The following is a 22,584-nucleotide window of genomic DNA, read 5'->3' as shown; positions in this document are numbered from 1 at the left end:
TCTGGAGCAATGAGAAGGTCGTTCTGACAACACATACCATGGTGTTGGTCCGAAGGCACTGTGGTCTCATCTACGTTAGACTGTGACAGAAAGCAAAAGAGTTCTGAGTGACTCGTCCATTTCTGGACACGCTCAGGGTTGGGGTGGGTTACGACACCGGCATTCGCTGCCCAATCTGTAAACTGGGTAGAATGACCTCCTTTAATTGCTGTCATCTTCTCAGAGAGAGTTACCCTACCACAAAGCATGATCATAATTAAAGAACACCGTTCCCAGCATGGTGCACCATCAAGCACAGAGGCAAAGGCTGCCTTGATCAGCATCAGATGCTCGGTCTGATCAAGGTCACTGGAGAGAAGGTAAAACGGTCAGAGGCCCCTAATCTCACCTCCACACTGCTCTGCTTTGCTTGATGTGAGTGGAACACCCAAGTCTTTGGCAGAGGAAGGAGGCGGCTGGGTGAGCAGGGGAAGGGAGGGACAAGGAAGGAGGGAAGCAGGACACTCTCCCACGGGCAGCACCTTGCAAGTGAAGGCAGCGGGCTCCGGGGAACTGCTGGCTGGTCTCCACGAGCCTCATGACACCCCACAGGTGTGGACCTCCCTGCATTGCCTTCCCTCCCACTGCCCGTGGCCACCACACCATTCACAGCAATGCTGATGGGTTTAGAGCGTCTCCAACCATCTCATCCTCTTACCCGGCCGGCAAGAAGGGGCTGCAGAGAAGCTCACATAAGACACCCAAGAAAAAAAAATCTCTGGGCTGGGCCCCGAGGCCTGGGGACACACAGAAAAAATTCAGCGGCACCAGCATTCAGCGAGGCCAGAGTGGCCAGTGGGAGCCATGGACTGGTCACCCCCAAATCCTCGTGTGGTAGGTTCTGTCTCCCAGAATCCAGATAGCCACATCTGGGAGCCAATTCCTGGGAGAAGAGTCCAGGGTCAGAAGGCATCTAAGTGACTTGGCCAAGTGAAGACTCTGTAAATCAAGCAGCCGCACACTCCGCAGACAGACTCCAGACTGTTGCAGAAGGAACCGGTTGCAGACGACCAGTTGCAGAAGGAACGGCGTGTTCAGCTGTGCCCCATCCCGGCAGCTCTGGAGTCACACGTTCCCCCCCACCAGCACGTGGGCACGGGGAGGCCCTGACCCCCACCCCGGGATACCACGGGGTGTCTCTGCTCCCCAGCGCGGCATCCTCCCAGCCTTTCCCCAGATGCCCGCCCATCTTTTGGAGACCCTGCTCGGCCTTCTCCCACATATGATTTCCTCATGTATCCATTTTTAGGAATCAATGTTTTTGTGAAGAAGAGGAGGAGAAAGTTCCCACATGTAGAAAGCTCACACCCTGGGGAGGAATGAAGAGGGGGGCTCACTGAGCACTTGTTGAAAGAAGACATGGACAGGAACGATGAAGAGCAGAAGAAAACCTCTTGTCAGCTCTGAAAGTTAAACAGGAACATCTCTCCCATCGTTCCCCCACCCTGCTTCCTCCCGGCCCACCCTGTCTTCTCCCCTGAAGCCGAGAGGCAGCACACGGGCAGACCCCCAAGGCGGGAGGGCCCCAGGAACGGGAGGGAGCTCCGTGGTAGTTTGCGGGAGCTCCACCTCTGGGAATGGATTTGATGTCAAGTGTCAGCAAGTAAATTGCTATTGGCTTCTCGATAAGCAGCAGTAGTGAGCTAAGTGTTTCCCCGTATTGTGCGGGCTCTCGCAGACTCAATACGGCAGTATTGACAGCACAATCACACAGTAATCCAGGCTCCACTAATACCTACACTTCCTCAATGAAAATACACTTTCCACTTGGACACCAGCCCATTAGCTTTGGGCTGGAATCTCCGGCCTCCTCTGCTCCCCCCAACCACCCCTGTGCCCTGGAACTGGCATCTCGCCCCCAAACGCCCTGGCCGATGTGACCATCCCAGCCCAAGTATTGTCAGGGCCCAAGCTGAAAGATAAACAGCCGGAGACCTACAGGAAAAGGCCTGCTCTCTCCATCTATAAATCACTGGTGGGCAGGAAAGAAAAGTGATCCAACTCTTTAAGGATAAAAATCTCAGCAGTCGCTGAGGAAAATTGATGTTCCCTTGCAAAGCAAGAGATGTTCACTCTGGGAAGATGCATGTCTTGAAGTTTTCAGAGACAAAGAAACTCAAACTTCACCCAGCATGACACAGGGATGAGCCGAGCTCTAACGATCATGCCAGACGCTAGGCTTCCACAAGGCAAGTCCCCACGCCCTAGCAGTCTTAGATAGATTTACATGCTGAAGAGCCTGCTAATTCAAAAATAAACACGACGCAAACACAAGCTATTTTTCAAATCCATCTCTCATCAATCTTGACTTTCAGAACACCATGGAGTAGGTAAGGGACAAGATTATATTACAGAGACAAATGAGACAGAGAAGGTGAGTGACTTACCTAAGATCACACAGCTAGTTGGCAGTGGGTCTGATCTTAGAGGCCAGACTAGAGGTTGGCAAACTTTCGGCTTTGGGGCCTTTCAGTGTCTGTCTGCAACTGCTCAGCTCTTGTCACTGTGGCATGGGAGCTGCCGCAGACATGTAAAAGGACAAGCCCAGCTGTTTTCCAATAAAATCTTACTTACGGACACAAGTAAGATTTTTTGCATATTTTCATATGTCACGAAACAACATTCTTCTTTGGACTCCCCCAACCATTCTAAAAGGTGAAAACCACCCCTAGCTTGCGGACCAAAAACAGGCGTTGGGCCAGATGTGGCCTGCAGGCGTGTTTGCAGTCTGCCGATCCCAGCCCACTGGGGGATGTGAAGTATCTAGAACACCCACACAGTCAAACAGAATGGGCACCACCATTCCCAGGCTCATTACGACTGTGACAGTTCCGTCCAGTGAAACTGCTCGACCCTCCAGCGCCAAACACAGCGTCCAGCCTCCAGGTGTCCAAACGCAACACAGCCGCGCACCCAAAACACACTGGCCAAGTCTCCACACCTCTACAGAAGTGCTGCCTTTTGTTGGGAATTTCTGCACAAATTTCAAAGTTAAGAAACTTTCCACAGACGCACACGCCCAAGCCACTGCTGGGGTAATACACTAACGGCAGAAGTCATTTATTTTCAAAACCAGCGCACATGTATTTAACCGTGTCGTTAAATATAGTGTTGGGATTAGTGACCCGCCCTGCGCTACCGCCCCCCACCCCCCTAACCCCCTAACCCCCCCGCCCCAAGGAGGAGTTTCGGTCTCTCTGTGTTCAGGAAGAAGAAACCCGGCCAGAGAGGGGTTAAGGCCCTTCCAGGCTGTGATCTGATAAATGGCTGTGCAGAAAGCAGGTTCCCTCACTTTGAGATATGATGTCACTAACCTTTATTGATCCACTATCAGAGAACTTTGCTTATCTCTCTCCTGTGATATACTGCCCCTCCTGTGCTCAACTAGTGTTTAATACACTGCCGGCTGCCCCGCGCTCCTCATCGCTCAACACCGCGGCGCGAGGCTGCCACGGGGGCCGATATTTTACAGCCAGGCCTCGCCAGCAGACACTCCCTGACGCGGTGGGGAGGGCGCACCCACCTCCCACCGACTGCCGGGTCCCAGGTGCACCCTGACTGTGGGCCAGGGTGTTGGTGGGGGACAGGGCCCCTCTGAGCATCTCCTGCTCGCCCTTTTAAAAAGCGCACCTCCAGTCCCTTCAAGTTCCGGCTTCTTCACCTCCATCCTGAAAAGACAACCGCCAGCCCACCAGGTTCATGAGAACAGACGCGCCTCCGAGTGAAACCTCCCATCGGAGAAACAAGCTTCCTGTTTCTACTTTTGCACAGTCAAGACCTCAGTCTAATCAGGAGCTGGAAAACACTAACCATCGAAACGAGGGACAGTCATTCGAGAGGAATCACGCCAGGACCAGAGCCAGAAGACATACCCAGGTGTGGCCAGGCAGGCCCTGATTCTGAGAGATAACAGGGTTCCACTGCCCGGGGCAGGCCTGATGCTGGAGCAGCCACACACCGGGCCTGGGGTCCTCCCTCTCTCCTCCCAACCCACAGGCGAACCGGGCACGGTGCGCAGCCAATGCCACACCCAAGGGTGGGTGAGCAGCAAGTGCCAAGATTCAGGAGGAGACTGCTTCATCGAAGAGCTGGCATCAACCACCTCCGTTCCTCGCTGTCAACCTCAGACGCCTCGGAACGACTAGCGGGACCCCATCTATTGCCCCTGGAGGAGCTGGTGGACAAGACTGCGTCTCCCATGCCCCATCCAGCTGGCCAACAAGGGGCTGTGGGCAGCCAGGGAGAACCAGCACGCCCTTCCACTGCCCCAGGGCACCCAGAATTTGCCTAATTGAACATTAACAAGTTGCTACAATAAAGTTCCTCTGTTGTGAGCTAGGAACCTTTTCAGCAACAACAGAAGTCTTGTTACAAACCGCTCTCTAAAGCCAGGCCTCAGCCTCGACAGGTGTGAACAAGATTTAAACACCTCCTACAATACAATGCAATCCAAACAAAGGAGAAAGTCAATCCCAACCTCCTGGGGTGAACCTTGTCTAACATCTTCTTCACTCACTCAGCCCAAGACAGCCAAGTGAACGCGTGGAGAGATTGTCTCCAGGCCGGGCAAGGAGACCCAGCCAGCCCTGAAGCAGGTCCCTCTGCCACTCCAGACAGGCCACCAGCCTGGTCACTCTCTAGCAGAAGGCAAAGACATGAACACCTCACATGGAATCCTGGGCCCCTGCACACACTTTCCATCTGCCCCTAACTCGGCCAGCTGGTGGACCGTTCTGGCGAGCTTCCCACACTCCCGGTCCCTAGCTCAAGCGCTCGGCTCTTCCACACGAGAGGTAAGCAGAGGAGGAAAGCAGAGGGAAGACCCCCAGGCCCCAGGGTCTGAGCCATTCTTTCTCCTAAAGGGGGCATGGGCAAGTCCTAACACATCTTCCTGCTGAATGCTGGGGAGGAGATAAGACGCCGCGACTGGATTTGTCATTAAAATTTTTTTGAGTGCTGCTCCGGGTAGAAATATGGCACCCCACTTCAGTACTCTTGCCTGGAAAATCCCATGGATAGAGGAGCCTGGTGGGCTGTGGTCCATGGGGTCGCTAAGAGTTGGACACGACTGAGCGACTTCACTTTCACTTCACCGGGTAGAAACATAAGAGGGGTGTGTGTTGGACAAGGAGGAATTATCCCTCCCATTGATTTTCCACTCTGGAGTATTAGAGAGAACACAGCATTTATCTGGAGATTTCTTCCCAAAGCCAACCACATCAACAGGACTTGAAAGAGCTTATCTGCAACCACTACCACTGCGGAAAGTGGGCACCCCGGTAGGGAACTCGATGAGCCTCACAGTTCCAGGGTGACATCTTGAAGCCCTTGTTATTGTTACTCGACTTCAAATGAGTGAGCGAGAAGGCAGAGAGGGGAGTGGCAGAGGGGACACCGTGGGCAAGAGTGACAAAGGACAAAGAAGGGAATTCTCTCTTCCCCAGGCCTCTGCTCCAATGAGAACACAAAACGGCTCTGGAACAAAACCCGAAAAAAAAGCAGCAAGCACATACACAGGCCTCCAGCCATTCCTATTTTGGGCACCCGTCCTCTGTTCTCCTTTTCCAAACTCTTGGGCATTTTTTTTAAAGTGATAAACACTAATAATCCAGTTTTTGATCCTAACTCTCCGTCTCTCCCAGTGCAAGAGAAAAGCTGTCAGCATTTTTCCCCCCGAGTGAGAGACAGCCATGAAACACGCCAGGGAGACCTCCAATGGCAGCTACTCTCAACTTTTTCTACCTCCAAACTCCAGGCAAAGTCAAGGGTAAGAGTGACCTGCAGGCTTGTGGATATAATGTTCGTGACCACCATGATGGAATTTGTTTTTCAGAAATTTTTACTAATGAACCTTGGAGCACGAAAACCGATCCCAGGCAAGGAGTCAAGTTGGCTCATTCTCCTCCACGCTCCCCCTTCTCCTACCTGGCTAGGCAGGCAAAGGCCCCCAGGCTCATGGAAGGATAGCGGCCTGCTCACAACAACAACAAATAAAGGTTCAAAGGCTCAAGTCCCCCTTCCAGGTAGCTGGGAGGATGTAATTGGTGAGGCAGGAGATTAGAAATATCGGCAGCCTCTAAGTAAGACTTTAATTTACTGGCAGATCAATAGAGCCGGGGTTATATTGGCAAAGTGTCTACAGCTCTATTGACTCACGCAATGCCTCTTATCAATTTATCAGAAATCTGGAAGTCAGAAGATATTGTTTGAAGGGAAAAGAAGAAAAAAAGAGACAGGGAGCAACAAGACAAGCGCCCGAGCAGTTAGAAAATGGGGTCCCCGATCATGAACTTGGTACCAAGAGTTTTTACATCAACCTGTCTTCTGGAATGGAAGCCGGTATAATGCGAGTTGACCTGACCCCCTAACAGCCCCCTCAGCCTTCTCACATGATTCCATTTTCCATTTGGTAGGCTAGAACCCTACCAAAGCAGATGCCATTTGTTTATTAGACTCAGGAAGGAGATACTCCTTCTTTGGGGTCAATGTTTCCCATCCAAGTTGCAGGCAATTTACATGCACCTCTGTTTTCTTCACATTCTGGTGCTTCTCCAGGTCTGCCTTAGCCAGAATTCTTCATTTTAGCTTCTTTCCCACCAATCCATAGAAAAGATTTTAAGTAAAAAGGACATCTATCCTAGCACCCAATCCTCTCCAGGGCTCATGAAGTACCGATCAAACTAACCATGGCACTTGGTCTCAGAAGCATAAAGAGAAGAGACTCAAGTTCCAGCAAGGATATGCAAGTTTTCATGAATAATTAATCTTCATTGGAAAGGGTTTTGAAATATCCAGGTAGTGGAAACACCAAGGAAGAAGAAAGTAAACATTAACACTTCACCAAACCTAACCATCCACATCAGTGAAGGCAGGATGCAGGAAGATGCAGAGGAAGTTTGTCAGTATTTCTATCAGATAACCCTGGGTGGGGGGGTGGGGGGAGCAGGTCTTCAAGAGAGAGAGGACTTGCTGCACTACAGTTCTCAGGAGGCTGAAGGGAACAGCGACTTGACTTGGAGGACCCACGACCTGCTTTTGACAATCCATTTTGGTTCCTGCCTCATACAACAAATTTCTGCTTAATTGCTGTTTTGCATTTCGTTGAGACATCGAGTAAACAGTACTTAAGTGTTTCCAGACAAAAACAATAACTCACTAATGACTAAGGCCTTGCTAATTAAAATGCCCCTGTGATGGCGTGACTGGACTCAGAGCCACCACAGGAACCAGAACTGCCCCGGCCTTGAACGCATGAACCAGAACGCAAACGTGTGGGGCAGGGGTGGAGCTGATGGGTGACTGCTCCTTCAGGTCACAATGCTCTCTGGTTGGAAAGAAGGAAGCTCCTTACTGGAAGGAGATGGGGTGGGGGGAAGGAGAGTGGGAGGAGTTAGGAATGGGGGTGTGAGGGTGCTCCTTAACAGAAGGTGTGTTCTAGAACCTTGTGGGTGAAGTAACCTGGCATGACCCTCAGGAGTTCACATGAAAAAAAAAAAAGTGTCTGACCTTACTACGGGAGAAAACAAGATGTGTGAAACTGACCTGAGAGACCCTTCCCCAGAGACCACCCTTCTTACCGGCAGGAATGTCCAACTACACTGTGGGGAAAAAAAAAAAAAAGATTCAGAAAGAATGAAGCAAAGGTATATGATGCCACCTGATCTGTGAGAAAGTATTAACTTGACCAAACAGTCAAGATTCACAGTGCATTTGACACAGCAACAGGGACGCAGAAAACGTCTCTTCCTCCCCAAATGAGAGATCAAAATAACCAGGCTTTTCCCCTTAACAGAAGCCAGAAGCCATGCTCTCTGCTCTCGTCCACGTTCAGTCCTAGGGACAGAGGCCTCCCAACACCACTCTTTAAGTCTCAGCATTCTAAACCAAAGAAAAAAAGAGAAAGGAGTCACCGAAGCCCTGAGGCTTGCAGAGGACCTTATCTTCCCCCAGGCGGGTTAAAGACCTGCTAGTTAGCAAAAGAGGGGGTGGGGACAGCCATTGAAACCACAGGGGCCTAATATCCATTTGTATTCACACTCGGAGCCTTTAGGGATATAAAATCGGAGAGGATGAACTGTTTACATTCACCTAATGCTCGAGTAAACAAATCAGGGCCCGAGCGGATGGGTTTCCGGGACGGGCTGTGGTCAGACCCCCTCCTGAGCAGGGTAGCAGGGCAGGGGGAGGGGAGGGGACCGGCTGCTGCGGGCACTTCTGCCATCGGGGGCCGGGCTCCCCTTCCCACCCCTGCTTCTCCCCACCGGCAGGTCGGCACCTTCCTTGATCCCACGCAGTCCATCAGGATTGCACCCACAGAGTCCACAGAAGCTTCCAGAAAAGCACAGGGCGCCCTTGGTTCAGGATTCCCAGTGGGCACAGAGGAGGAGCGGGCTGCAGACCTGACCCCGTCGGGGCCCAGCAGAGCATTTTAAGCCACAAGACCAAGACGGGGAGTAGAGCCCCTCGCTGGAGAAGTGGCCTTGCCCCACCCCCAACCTGGCTGGCCAGGGCCTCCACCACCCACAGTGGCCTTGGAGGAAGGAGGTCGAAAAAGGAAAGGCCGGGCCAAGAGTGCCTGGGGAAAGGGCTTAAACACCCAGCACCAGACAGAGGGAGGAACTTTTCTCTCCTCCTGGTGCCTGGGGTGGACGGGTGGGGTCCCTCAACGTCACTGGTATCCAAGAACGACACCTCAGGAGAGACCCCCGCCCCCAGGGTCCCCACATCATCCGGCTGTGGCCGAAGGGAACCAGGAGCTGTTTCATGTCCCAGGGCAGGGCCTGACCATATCCTCTAAACTCCGATAGTTTCAACTTGACTGGGGGGAAGGGGCGGGGGCGGGGGGGGGGGGGTCCTGGCACTCCTTTTAAATGCAGATTTGAACTTTTCACCCGGGGTCAGACAGCTGCGCTCCTCCAGCCCCAGCAGAGGCCGGCGCCGCAGCCACTCAACCTCACACTTTCACAGTTTTTTTCCCCCCCTGCCTGCACAGGAGGTCGGCCCATTGAAGGAATTAGACACCCCCCTTCCCTAAAACCCCAAACCCACACTCGATTCTCAGCTTACCAGGGGCACAAATCCCACTGGAGGCCCAGGGATGGGCCAGGGCTAGCTGGGCGCCCTGGACATGGCGACTGTGAAGGGAGAGGGTCCTTATCTCACGCATCAACTAAGGAATGCTGAGATCAATAGTGAGGAAACCCCAGTGCTCAGCCACCGCTCAGCAAGGAGACGCTTCCTCCCCTCGGTGGGACAGGGTTCCCAGCTGCTCTCTGCCGGCAGAAGCCGGATGACAGCCATCCTTGCTATTCTACTCATCGAGGTTGTACTGTTAGTCAGACTTTGAGAAGAAGTCCCTTCAGGAGCATACAAAAGAAAAATATGACCAGCTTTTAAGAAAAAAAAAAAACACACACACAAATGAGTCTAGGCTGGGACTCCTTGCCTCTATCATATCCCTTCCCTTATCCTCACACGCAAGGCTGTTTCTGATTTTTCCTTATCACCCTCTGCCTCTCTCTCTTTCTGCCTCCAACCAGAGAGGCCCACTGGCCCCAGGCGGTGACAGAGGCCTCTCCACTGTGTGGCCTTAAGGAAACCTGAGAGGGACTTCCCTGGCAGTCCAGTGGTTAGGGCTCTCTGTGTTTTCAATAATGCAGGGGGTGTGGGTTTGATCCCTGGTTGGGGAACATGCTGCAGTGTGGCCAAAAGGAAGAAAAGAAAAAGGTAACGTGAGAAATCAGAATCCTGAATAAAACCAGGGGAAGAATGGGAAGGAGTCTCTTGTTGGGGTTGGGGACCAGGTCAATAGCAGTACGTGGGCAGCAGAGTAGCCCCCCAAAAAACAGGCCCCTCTAAGCCGCACGCCACGTGGGCCCAGGCCAACCAACCCAGGAAGCCTTTGTGATTGAGGTCTGAGAGGAGAATGCAATGACCACCCACAAGTCCAGGTCCCCTGTTCTGCCACTGACTAGTAAGCCGCCATGGACAGAGCGAACTGGATGGCTTCCAGAAGCTCCCTGCAGCCCTGCCATGCTGAGGACACAAACAAAGAGGGGGTGACGCATAAACACACCGGAGCTCACAGCTGCAAGCTGTACCGCCCTCTCTCTGGGGCTGGGACCACCTTGCTGCCACTCCTGCCATTCTTTGTTTGGAATGGCCTTCGAGAGCCAGGTGGCTACCTCCACTGAACCAAGAAACAGTTTGCAAAAGGTTTGCACGGCAGCATCGCACATTTTGCCTCCTAACCATCCCATGAGGATGTCAGCAGACTTGGGTGACTTTTACAGAGGAAACCGTGTTCAGATGCAGCTTGCAGCCCCTGAACACCAGTACATGAAGGCAGCACCCCGGTAAATGGAGGCAGCCGGTCAGAAGAGACGGGAGGTGACTCAGCTCCATCACTATAATGTCGCAGAAGAGCCCAGGGCGGCATCCTGAAATGCCAGCTATACCCTGTCTGATAGTCAGCCACTAGGCCCTCAGGGCTACTGAGCCGATGAAAGGGGGCTGGTCCAAAATGAGAGAAGGCTGCAAATATAAAATACACGTGGGATTTTTCTTTCTTTCTTTTTTTTTTTTTTTTGAGGATGCAAAATGTCTCATTGATAGTTTTCTTTATATTGATTACATGTTAAAATGATAACATTTCAGATATACTGGGCTACGAAGATATAGTTAAAATTCCTTTCACCAGTTTCTTTTTTTAATGTGGATACTAGAAACTTTTAAGTTATGTACGTGACTCCTGGACTGTATTTCTATTGGACAGCACTGTTCCTAAAACTTCAGTCTGGGTTTCAACTTCAGGCTCAGCCAGCAGTTCGGTGTTCCTGAACAGGACTAAGAATTTTCTCGTCTATTCTGAACATCCCCCCTAAAGCTACAACGTTCTGACTCCCAAGTGATACTTCTAATTGTGCTGAAAAATCTTAGGATCCAAATCAAATCATTTATACTTGCAATTTGGCAATGGATTAAGGGGTGGCGGGGTAGGGGAGGAGGAGGAATAAAGTCAGCTGTGCATTAGAAGCTGGACAAGGCCAGTGGGGTGACACGCCCTCCTTCAAAATGTTATCAATTACATCTGAGGCCGATCTTTTTGCTTTGAAAAAAAAATAGTAAAAAGTTGTTTATTGTGGTTTGGTTCAAGGATTGCCCATTACAAGGCTGGCTTGCCTCCTCCTCCGGCTGAATTTCTCACTATGGAGAGCAGACCTCTCCCTTTTAACTGCTCTTCCTATAAAATATGCCCAGCAGGACGCTGGTACCCGCCCCCACACATACACACACGCTGTAAAGTATGTAAAGGAGGGAAGGGGGAGCAAGGGGCAGAGGACACACAGACACGGCCCCTCGCCTCTCAGACAGTGCCGGTCCTACCAGGAGGGATCCCGGGCCGGTCTCATTTCTCCATGTAAATGAACTTTTTGGCCACCCCCTCAGAGAAGAAAAGCTGCACAGATGCGGAAGGCCCATCCTGGGGCACACAATTACAGCCATTTGCATTCCTCCAGCGGCAGGATTAGCAGAGGAATGTGCTTTGCAGCTTTGTGGGGGGAAAAGGAGTTTAGGAAGAAAGAAATGGGGGGGGCTGTTTCTCCCCAGTCTGTCCATCCAAAGCTGGATGATACACTTCCAGTTCTCTGAGAGTCAGAAAGTGGAAATAAGTCCTACTCAGGCTTTCTAAAGAGGGGGGAGGGTGAAAAGGCCGGGAGGGGGAGTGGGGGGGTTACTGTGTGTATGAGAACTGCCCCTCCTGGGGCTTTGATCCCCTCGGTCGCTAGGAGAAACCAACTTTTCTCCTAGGGTTAATCAAAACCAAATTACTCAGGAATGTGGCAGGACAGGTCTGAGCTTCCAGGTCCCTTTGTCTTTGAGGATTTAAAATGAAAAAAAAAAAAAAAAAAAAATTTTAAGCAGATGGCAGTGGGTTACAGGATAGGTAACGTGAAAATGTTCTGAAGGAACATTTGACCACATCCCCCCACTCTAAAAAAAAGAAAGCTATCTACAAACCTACTCCAATCTATCAATCAAGAGGTTATTTTTATAGATAGGTTCCAAACTCAGAAGAACTTCCTGTTTTCTTCTTATCACCCCTCAAGAAAGGACCCCTCCACAAACCTGTATCTAGTCAAAGTGCAAATAAGAAATAAGCAAGACGTCGCTGCCAGTGGAGCTGCAAACCTGATTACAAAATGTTATTATGGGCAGTACAGTCCCCTTGAACTGAAGAACATACATTTCTCATGAACAAAGTTTGGGAGTAGTTTGCAAAATCCTTCCTTGGAATTCTGGGGTAGGAAGGAGAAAGCATCCAGTCATGGGGACTTGGTAAACTGGAGGATCTCTTTAAGGTCTAAGAAAGGGGGTGTTGAGGGAATGGCTCGGTTCGGGGATGAAAGGACCTTGTAGGGTGTCAGAAGATACCCCTGGCACATCTGTGGTCCAGAAACGCCGGAACTCACTGCCCAAAGCTGCCTTGTTTACTAGCAAAGTGTGCCGCCAGGGGTGCTGGCCCGGCCCAGCCCAGCCACACCGGTTCAAGAACTCCAGAGGCAACAGGAAAAGGCTGCCTGACCTCAGAGACGAAACGAAACCTGGGGCTCAGGGCTATATTAAGGACTCCACACCTCCTCCCAGGTCACATCCTTGGCAGGCTTGTGTCACCGCGCAAGGTGTGGGCCTGCACTCCCGGGCTACTGGAAACTTTACAGCGCAACGCCCAGCGGCATTCTAATTAGGGATGGCAAGGAGTGATACACCAACAGCACCCCGGAGCAGGAATACCAATGGTTCTCTGCATAATAAAATACCGCTAAGCTTCACTGTAGAACCTGATCAGCCACTCCCCCCCCAAATGCCCTCCCCACCCAAAAAAAAAGATAAAATAAACAAAGAGAGCACCACCAGTTAAGCTAGAGAGTCTGGACTCAGAAGATAAAATGAGGCCAACATACAGGCCTGACTACCAGCTTGCCATAAATTGTAACTGGCCCTCGGCCTATGGTTATCTGGGAGGTTGCGCTAAAGTAACTTTTAAAATACTCTTCACCTTATCTTCAGGCCCAGTCACACACACACATACATCACCCGTCTTAGATCTCTGCCATTAGTGTTCCATTTAGACTTTCCAAAACAAGGTCATCCCAGTAGGCCCGTCCCCTGTTTCCGGTCACAGCTGCGGACTTTCACCCCCTTCTCCAACAAAAGGGACCTTGTACACAAAATTAACCCGAACCATTAGTCTGTGCGGTGTGAGAGAGTACACTGAGCCCTTGGAATTACTTACCCTCCTCCCAGGCCGGCCCAGGGTGCTCCCCCAGGGCGGCCGGGGGAGCTTCCCTAGAGATTAGAGGCCCGGCTCCCTGGGCCACAGCTCCACACAGCTGCATCTGTGCAGCCAAGGCCCCACTTTGCAGAGAATAAACACAAAGCCTTTTTTTTTCCTTTGTTTTTTAAGTAAAGAAGAAAAAAAAACTTGCTCCCGTGGTGTGATTCCACAGCTGGAAAGGGCCACAGTCATTCTAGATATTGCTGACCTGTCCAACATGGTGGCCACCACAGAACCATCCCAGATGGGGCCAAGCTGCCCAATATGGTGGCCACGGCTCATCTGCCGTTCCCGAGCGCTGGCGACAAGGCAAATCCCAACTGGTGAGGTGAGAAAATCCCGCCGATGCTGTGCGTTGTGCGGAAAAAGACATTTGAAACTTCACTTCACCCGTTTCTTTTTTACTTTTCTATTAACGTGACTCCTAGCAAATGGACAATTCCATATGGGGCCTGAGTTCTATTTCTACAGGATGGCCCTCCTGGGGACGAAAATGTCACAGCCTCGAACACCAGCCCATGGCCGTGCCCTTAAAGGAGAGAGTCTTAATGTTTAAATGCTAAAGTGACCATGAAATTAAGCAAATGGCAACAACGGATATCAGCTAGGTCAAATCATAAACTTAAGAGAACACTCAACAAATATGTGTAACTCAGAGGCGGCAGGAATCGGCCATCTTTTTATCCAAGGGAAAACAAATGCAGTCTCTAGCCCAGTGGTTCTCCATGCCTCCCAAGGAGACATTGGGTGATTCCTGGAGACAATTTTGATGGGGAGTCGGGGTGGGGGAGCAGGGACTCCTGGTATCTGACCTGGAGAAATGAGGGGCACCCCTGACAACAAAAATTTTCCAGCCTCCAATGTCAACCATGCCCCACACACAATCAGGCAAGGTTGATCTGAGGTCCGCACAGTCACACTTTTAACACTCAAGATTTCCAGGGACAGGGGGCTGGAGGGGGGCATCTCTCTGCAGAATGGCTTCTCTGCAGGGCTCGGAAGTGGGCCCAGGTTTTAGTGGTACCCACAACGTGGGAATATGAAAGTCATAATGATGTTAAAACAATATTCACTTTCTCACCAGACTGAGAACTGAGTTTCAAGGGCTGAAAGGTCTGGGCAGCTGTTTTTCAGGTTATTTGATAGAAAACGGGGTTTAAAAGCTCAGTGCAGTAAAGTAACTATACTCCAATAAAAATTAAAAAAAGGAAAAAGCTCAGTGCAACATGAGCCAGACCCCCCACACCCCCATCCCACCCCCCCCACCACCGGCCCCTGCACGAGGAGTGACACCTCTCATGGAGGCTCTGAATGAGGCAAGCCCCTGACGTGCTCAGCTCTCCAGCCCTGACCACACAGGTTCCAGGGCCGGGCGACAGAGCCGTGGAGGAGCTGAGACCGAGCCCGCAGGGACAGGAAGAGGACAGGGCTGCGTGGAGAAGGCCAAGACAGGAAGAGCTCAGGGATGAATGTGAACAGCCCCTTTTCGTGGAGCCAGGCTGGGAGGCTTGGCAGGAAGGGGGGTGGGGGGGAGGGCACATGATAATTAACTCAGCAAGTTGATAGTATTTGCATATAAATGCCTCCACAAATCACTACAAACAAGCCAGGACAAGTCAGGCCTATTAGCATATACAAGCCAGCCCGTGAAGGCCTCTCTAGGTGGGTCATTGAGTGGGCTGCTCACTTCGAAGGCCGCCTGTCAGCTTGGGGTGGGGGGCACGTGAGGGGAGGACGGGGACACTGCGTCTATTTCAGACCCTTTCACTCCTGAACGCAGTTGCAGGATGTCAAAAGGAGTTGGCTTTATTCCCAGCCCCTAAGGGCAGAGCAGAAGAAATGCTGGACCTTTGAGTTTCTTTCTTCCAGGGTGTTGGGAAGCAGAAGGGAGCCAGGGCCATCAGTGGGGACAAAAGAAACACAAAGACAAGGATATGCAGATGGGAATGAACATTCATGGAGAGGCTACTGAAAACGCACCGGGAAGACTTGCTTTCTACTTCGTTTCATTACCACTCGAGGAGTGAGGTGTGCGTTATGTCTGTTTCACAAAGGAAGGACGCAGTAAGGCTCAGAGAGGTTTCATGGTGGGTGCACAGTCACGCTGCCAGGCTGGAACAGAGCCGGGCCTCCACGCCTGAGACCCCCGCAGAGGGGTCTGGGCTAGGGCAGAGTGGAGCATAGAAGCTGGCTTCCCAAAGAGCAGGCTCATTTGATCTCTCTCTGCTTCTCCCAGGACAATGGAGTGTGGACACCAGCATGCCCATTTCAAGGGCTGACTCATAAGCGGCACTCTGATCCTGACCTGGCCCCTACCTGTCATACTCATAATTATCTCACTCCTTCCACCAACAAGCAAGACCGCACCTCCCTCCAGTTAAGACACTTAGAGGAGTTTGCACCAGGATTTCCTTTAGCAGCCAGCATCTTCAATGTCTGGACAAATGTTAGATTCACCAGCGAGTGAGAAATAAACCAAAGGTCCTTTCCCAAAAGGTGTAAAAGGTCTGTGCTTTCTCCCAAAGACACTTCTACCTTTGGTTTCGTATCTGTTGCAAGAAAAATCAGCTTTGACCTCTCTGAAAAAGCTAGGGGGAGGTGAAGCCTTATTATCTTCATGCCTACACTCCTCACCTGCAACTACCTTTTAAAAGTAAGGCAGGTGGGCCCAGGTAACATGTACTCATGGAGTCAGGTACACAGACTGACAGCCTTCCCTGGACAATCATTCTGTACCTGCTGTAAAAGTGACACCATCCAAGAACCTGGCAGAGCAGGGGTGCCAACTGAAACCAGTTGCTTTCGCAGTGACATCAACCTTCTAACACACACTGAATCCACGGGCCTCCTCTTTATGTCTGCAAGTTGACACTTTAGCAACCAGGCAGATGTTTCACGGGGAGACGTGGTGATGTTACAGGGAAAGCAAAAAACATTCCCCCTACCAGCCAAATGCACATTAAGAACCAAGGCCCTGAGCCAAAGAGCCTTTTAGAAATAGAGGGCCTGAAATGGTGGCAGAGGCTTGCACTGTTTCTTGAGCAGTTAAGAAAAACTGTTTAAAAAAAAAAAAAAGACAGGAAAAGTTGCTTAGGAGGAGGGGGGGGAAGGCATACATGTGCTCCTTAGCATATTTTCATCAGGAAAAGTTGTCCAAAACAGGCTGCTGAGAAACCGTTAAGTGTGGAAAGTAAGTAAGTTGAGGACTACACATCTGTACTTTTTATAGGCTTACAGGAGTTTAAACTCTTTTGTAAAGAGCTTTTTATGTACTGAATCAAGGCTCCCATATTTGAACAGGGATCTATATGACTGGGGTTGGGTGGGGGTGGGGGGATAGGCTGAGGCCTGAAATCAAGGATCAAATTAAGCAACCCTAGTCTTTTCTTCACTCAGCTCATCCTACTCTGGCCTTTCCACTAAGGAGATTCAAAGAAGACAGAGAGCCTCCTGGAACTGTAACACAGAAATGCAGAGTCTACAGCAGAGATGTGCATGGGCAACAGTTCTCATTCAAAATCTAGCTCAACCAACAGGCTCAGAAGTTTTCTCCAGTCACATTCCTGGATAGAGTCGGCACAACTAAGAACGCAGCAAAGCTGCTTTTTCTTTTTGCCCACTCCCAAAGACCCACAAGTAGTTGGTTCAGCCCTTCTCTTTAGCTAACACCCCTCCCAACACACACACACACACACACACACACACACACACACAGAGTAGAAGATCTGAGTAGTCACACACACACACACACACACACACACACAGAGTAGAAGATCTGAGTAGTCACCAACTCCTGCTTCCAGAAGCACAGAAGTGGGGGCGGTGGGGGGGGCCAAGTTTCACTCCCAGATCAAAGGTTTGTGGCCGAAATCACTTTCACGACAGCGCGTGAAATCGGCAGCAGATGAAAATTCCGCCGTCTTTTCACAGCGTCCAATGGAGCCAGCTTCCCCAGTTCAGAGTCTGCCTAGAGATGACAGAAGATACTCCATAAACTCCCAACTGCTGCCCCAGAAGACCCACTTAAAATTAAAGACAAGATAATCATTGAAGAAAGCCTTTAAGGCCATTATGTGATTAGCAGGATGGGAGGAGAGAGGGATCTCGGGGTTTCTCCATCTTCCCAAGGCACAGCCTACAAGGGGAGCTGATGGCTTCCGTCCCAAACCTGCAGCAGCCAGAAGGGGCAACGGGCGGTAGGGGAGTATATGGTTTGCACACCCCATTCCTCCCTTCCTTGGAAGCCTTAGACCAACTTTAGACCAATTTTAGACCAACTTCAGACCAACTTCAGGGAGGGAAGAGGATGGCAAAGTTTTGGAGGCGACACATGTGTTAACACCCAAACTCAAAGAGGGAGGAACTGAACCTTCTAAGACCCCACCGCCAGGACATGGAGGCTGGCTAAGGCCCCTCTGGAGGGGTACACATCAAAACCTCTGTGCATTAATCCCGGTGTTGACAAGACTGCATGGCGACCCTCCCGTGCGAAGGGAAAAGGGCTCACCCAAAGGCAGATTAAGGCCCAGCGTTTTGCTAAGAGGCCCCTGTCTGGGGTTAAAACCAACAACACAGCAGTCTTCTGAAATGAAGTCAAATTTGCCACCTAGCAAACTCTCTGTTTCTTTCCCTATTTTTATTCAGACCCTTATTCTTGCAAAAGCAAGAAACTCCAGGAATTAAGGGTGAAAGAAGGGCAACAACATCTAAGGAAACAAAAAAAGTCACCTTTTAAAAGTGATAAATAAGCCAAGCCACCTTCCTTGGGCAAAGAATCCTCTGGAAACACACCCATCACTGCTTTGACCACTCACTGCCTTGTCCTCACCATCTTGTCCCCTGGCCCCAAAGAATGAAAACCAGGAAAAAAGCATTCACACTGTCTCACTGCCTCTGAAGCTCTGGCACAATACTGCTGTCAATTCCCCAGTTCCTATCCATATAAGAGTCATTTACTTTATTAGCTGAAGAAAAAAACAAAAAAAGCCCTCTAACATCTGACTGTCAGTCCGCACATGTTCAAAGAGAACAATCTGGCAGCAAACTTTAAATCATATAGAAGAGAAATCTGACAGTTGTTGATTTTGCAGTTTTCCTCCTTAATCTGGACTTTGAGAGTGGCCTGCCAATGAGCCAAGATTTTTGCCTGGGTCTCTCCCTTGGGGCAGTCTGACTCAATCTCAGCTTCTGTGTGTTTGTTCCTCAATGTGAGCAGTCTGAGGACTCGGCACACTGCTTTGGACAGAAAAGGCACCTTTTAATATTTGATTGAGACTAGCTCCTGCAGAGGGATTCCCTTGCCTGGATTCTATTAAAACTAAGTCCCCATTTCCCTGACCACAGTTTCTAACGCAAGCAGAGGATGGTGGTTCTGAGTTGTGCTGTGAATTCCAAAACAACCACCTTTAACAACCAAAATCTCATACCAGAACCCTTCAATACCCCTATGAAGCCCACTCTAGTGGAAGCTGCCTTCTTGCTGTGTTTTTAAGGTAACGCCCCATCCTGGCTAATTACACCAGCCTTGGGAACCAGAGAAGACCAGCAGGCCCAAGCACTACAGAAATAGGCCAGGCTAAGAGCAAGCAACGATTTTAATAACAAACACAAGTATAAACCACAGCACATATTGTACTTCTTGAGGTTACTAATGTTCAGTGTCAGGTACATTATCTCTGGAATACCGGCAAGTGTGAGATGGAGCTTGCAAGTTTCTTCAGGTCAGAGTCACCGCTGCCTCCCCTATAAGACCAGGAGGCAAACCCTTCCAGTTAAGACGCAAGGTGAGCTTCTCTAAAAAGTGGGTGTCAAGACAATTGACTTTTCCCTTAGAACAACTCCCTATCCTTTTATAAAATGTTGCTCAGTCACCTGAATATTTACTTTTTAACATGAGATGGTTGCAACCCTGTAATAAAAATTATTTCTTAGGTAAAGATCTGCTTTGGGCCCTGGAGTATTTCTAGGCTCTCACACTAACACTTCAGAAGAAAGGGGGGAAAAAAAAAAGTCCCAAGGTCCAAAAGGAACAATAGCCCACCATGACAGTAAGGACACACTCCCTGGACACCACTAATGGCTAGAACTGAAGGAACCAAGCTAAAGCATATGCAGTCCCAGATAAGACTTCCCTAGCAGTCTACAATCACAGATTTATTCTAAGGAACTAACAACCTCTGGGTCACCCAAGGTGAGCCAGGCTTGTCCAGGGAGTGTCTTGAGCCAGGGAGTGTCTTACTAATCATCATTTAAAGTCATAATGATGAAAACTGCAATCTCGCTTAGTTTAGCTCCTGGCCACTGGACAGCCCAACTGGCACTGAACTGATATGGCAGTTAAATGCAACCCTAGAGCAGCAAGAAGGCAGGCGCAGCAGCGTCCTGTTGGGAAGAGTCAAACAGAGGCCTGCTGAGAATTCTGTTTTATTTGGGTCCCTTCCACCCTCCCTGAGTATTCGTTTGTGCAAATAAAAGACAGAAGGGAAGAAACCAAAATTAAAGTTTCAGGTGGCTGGGGAAGCAGCTCAGATTTTTTTTTTTTTTTCTTTTCTATTTTGGAAGAGTTAGCAAGTGTTTCTCAATAGTTTCCTGTCAATCAAAACTGCTCTCAGGAGAACTGGAAAATAGCAGCTCTATCCCAAAGAAAATGCAGCCATTTCAAAAGAGAGTTGGGAAAGGGAGGTGACCCATGTCATCAAGACAGGAGGTCTCTAAGTCACTTAATTCCTTGTGATTCCAAAAGGACTGTTTTTAAAGTGTAAAAGTGCTTGCTTCTGCCTCTGCCCCATGTTGTTAAATAACACTTGTGTAATTAAATAAAAGAGCAAAATGTGACCCTAGCCCATTCAGAGAGGCACTTACATGCTCTCTGAAAACATGCTGGAAACTAAATGCAGACAACCTCCTTAGTCCTGTAATTTAAGAAAGAGAGAGAGGGAAAGTTTCTCTTGGCCTTCACAGCCACATGTCTCTGAGAGGGGGCCTTCAGGGTCTCGGCAAAGGAGAGTGAATACAAATACAGGTGTGCAAACATCCAGGTATGGCCCTCTCTCCAATGACCCTACTCTTGAAACCCTTAGATTATTTAGAACCCTGTCTGCTGATTTCCCTTACATTCCACCATCTCTGTTCCCTAATTGCTTTTCGGGTTGGGTAACAAGAAGGATTCAGAATCTCAGGCTGCCAATGGCTGTTCTGATAACAAGGAACAGGCTGGTCTCGGCCTTTCTTGATCAGGTTACCCTGCAAGGTGTATGATTTCCTCTCATATGCAGCCTCTGCCCCCTCACTCACGGTTCCTTCTCCAGCCTGGTCTACTAGAGCTCGTGATTTTTAGGGTTTCCCCTTGAAACCTATCCAGAAACCACAGGCATTAAAAGAACATGAGGGTTTGACACCTCCTGAATTTAGGAATGAGGGGACTCCGGGGGCCAACTCTGCAAACTCACACCTGCTGTTTGATGGCAGAGAAATGAAGTTCCCCGGCTAGTGCGAGCTCGAAATTATACTCTTATTTATTTAGTGACCTTTCCCCAAGGATCGCAAAGCATAGGATGAAATAAGATGACGTGTAACTTTCTCACTATCTACCTTCAAGGCTCAAGGTTGTTTTCCTTGTTTTGCCTTTATGCATTCCACCATGGCAGGCCCTGGTCTGAGACAGCAGCTTTCTCTCTGTGCCCAAGTGGGGCCATGTGTCCTCTCTGAGATTATCTGTCAGTGGTTTTCAGAGTCCTCAAGGCCAGTTAAATGACACAAATAAAAGGTGGGAGGGGAGACCCTCTTGGGTTCATCTGCCAGCTCTTTTCATTTAAGCCAGTTTATATACCATGCACCACTGTGCCAGGTAAAGCACTCTTAAGACTACACCAGGCAATGAGCTGTAATCTTTGCCCTCCAGGCATTTTCTCATCATTATAACACAGGTATGTCCAAGGCAGAAAGGACCATTTTCCAGAAAGTTCTTTCCCTTCCAACTCACCATGATTATTTTAGATTTTTTTTTTTTCCCTTTTACTGACCTAACTTAGGCCTTCCTCCTCTTTAGCAGGACAAACATCTATCTTCTCTCTCTCTCTCTCTCTCTCTCCCTCGTTTTTCCCTCTCTCTCTCGTTTTTCCAGAGGGCCAACCAACTCTAAGTAGAGGGTGGGCTATCAATCTCCAAAGGTGCCTTCCGGCTCCAAAACTCTGATTCTCCCTTTAACTACTCCCCAATAAGCGCACTGTTCACGCTGTTTCGAACTGGCCAGTGACTTATCTTGCGATGAAGAGACTGCATTTTTCGGCGGCGGAACTCAAACTTCTAAATGAAACCAGCGCCGCAAATATTCAGAAGGCAGGAACTAATCCAAAAGTAAAATTAGGAAGGCAGGAGGGAGGGGAGGAAAAGATGGAAGGGAGGGAAGGAGGAAGGGCTTTCCTCTGTGCCCAGCAGAATTCAGAGGCTCTCACCCCAGGTAGGTTCCGAGTCGAGTCTAGCAGTTCAGGTGTATCCAGCCTGCCCCTCCCCCACATGCCCCACGAGAATGGGAAGTTCAGCCAAGACTCGCAGCACCTGCCCGCAGCTCCCGGCCGGCTGCGCGGACCGGCCGGGGGCGGGAGGCTGCACTCACCTGGCGCACAAAGGCTCCGCACACCTCCGGAGGGAGGAGGCACTCGCAGGTCCGGGGGCCTCGGCGGGAGCGACAACGGGAAATTCCAGCGGCACCGGAGCCCCGAACTTACCCACCACCCCAGGCGGCCTTCTCCCCACCTCCCGCTGCCCCCGGGGCTCTAAGGTGGCTCTGGCTAGGTGCGGGGGGGCCTGGGACTGGGGAGAGGGGCTCATGGTGGCGGCCGGGGCCGGTGGTCGCTCCTCCCCGGGAGGGAGGGTCCCCGGGCGCGCGGCGGGGATTCACCCACGGGGCGCGGCGCTCGCGTCCCCGTCCCCGGCCTGCCCGCTGCCGGCTCGCCCGCCCTCCCGCCCGGAATCGCTTTATGTAAATGAAGCTCAACTCGCAGTTTGCAGCGCGCACCGCCCGGGGAAGGGGGGCGGGCGGGGCGGGGGGCCTTCGGGGATCCACATTACACAGCAACAAAGCGGAAGGTTAATTTGAAACTCACAGCCCCGCCGCCGCTCGGCTCCCCGGGCAAAGCCTGACATCTACAGTCGTGCCGGGCGCAGGCCGGGTGCTCCGCGGCGGCCGCGCCCGCGGGGACACGGGG

The 22,584-nt window shown here is 50.6% G+C and overlaps 1 protein-coding gene across 4 annotated transcripts in view; it reads right to left on the bottom strand.

The window, feature by feature from the left end:
* The window catches only part of ZFHX3 (zinc finger homeobox 3), a 244,621-nt gene that overhangs the window by 211,857 nt on the left and 10,180 nt on the right, over window positions 1–22,584 (bottom strand). For 2 of the 4 annotated variants that reach the window (XM_065925669.1, XM_065925671.1), the window contains exon 1: window positions 21,993–22,304. The exons of the other annotated variants lie outside the window; for them this stretch is intronic. The gene's annotated coding sequence lies outside the window, so the exon portion shown is untranslated. Of the gene's footprint in view, window positions 1–21,992; window positions 22,305–22,584 lie in introns of those variants that run through there. 4 annotated transcript variants of the gene reach the window in all.

This window comes from Muntiacus reevesi, chromosome 2 (genome assembly GCF_963930625.1).
Source record: "Muntiacus reevesi chromosome 2, mMunRee1.1, whole genome shotgun sequence".
Taxonomy (NCBI): domain Eukaryota; kingdom Metazoa; phylum Chordata; class Mammalia; order Artiodactyla; family Cervidae; genus Muntiacus; species Muntiacus reevesi.
The sequence above is the reverse complement of the archived record's forward strand: the minus strand, read 5'-3'. Positions and strand labels throughout refer to the sequence as shown.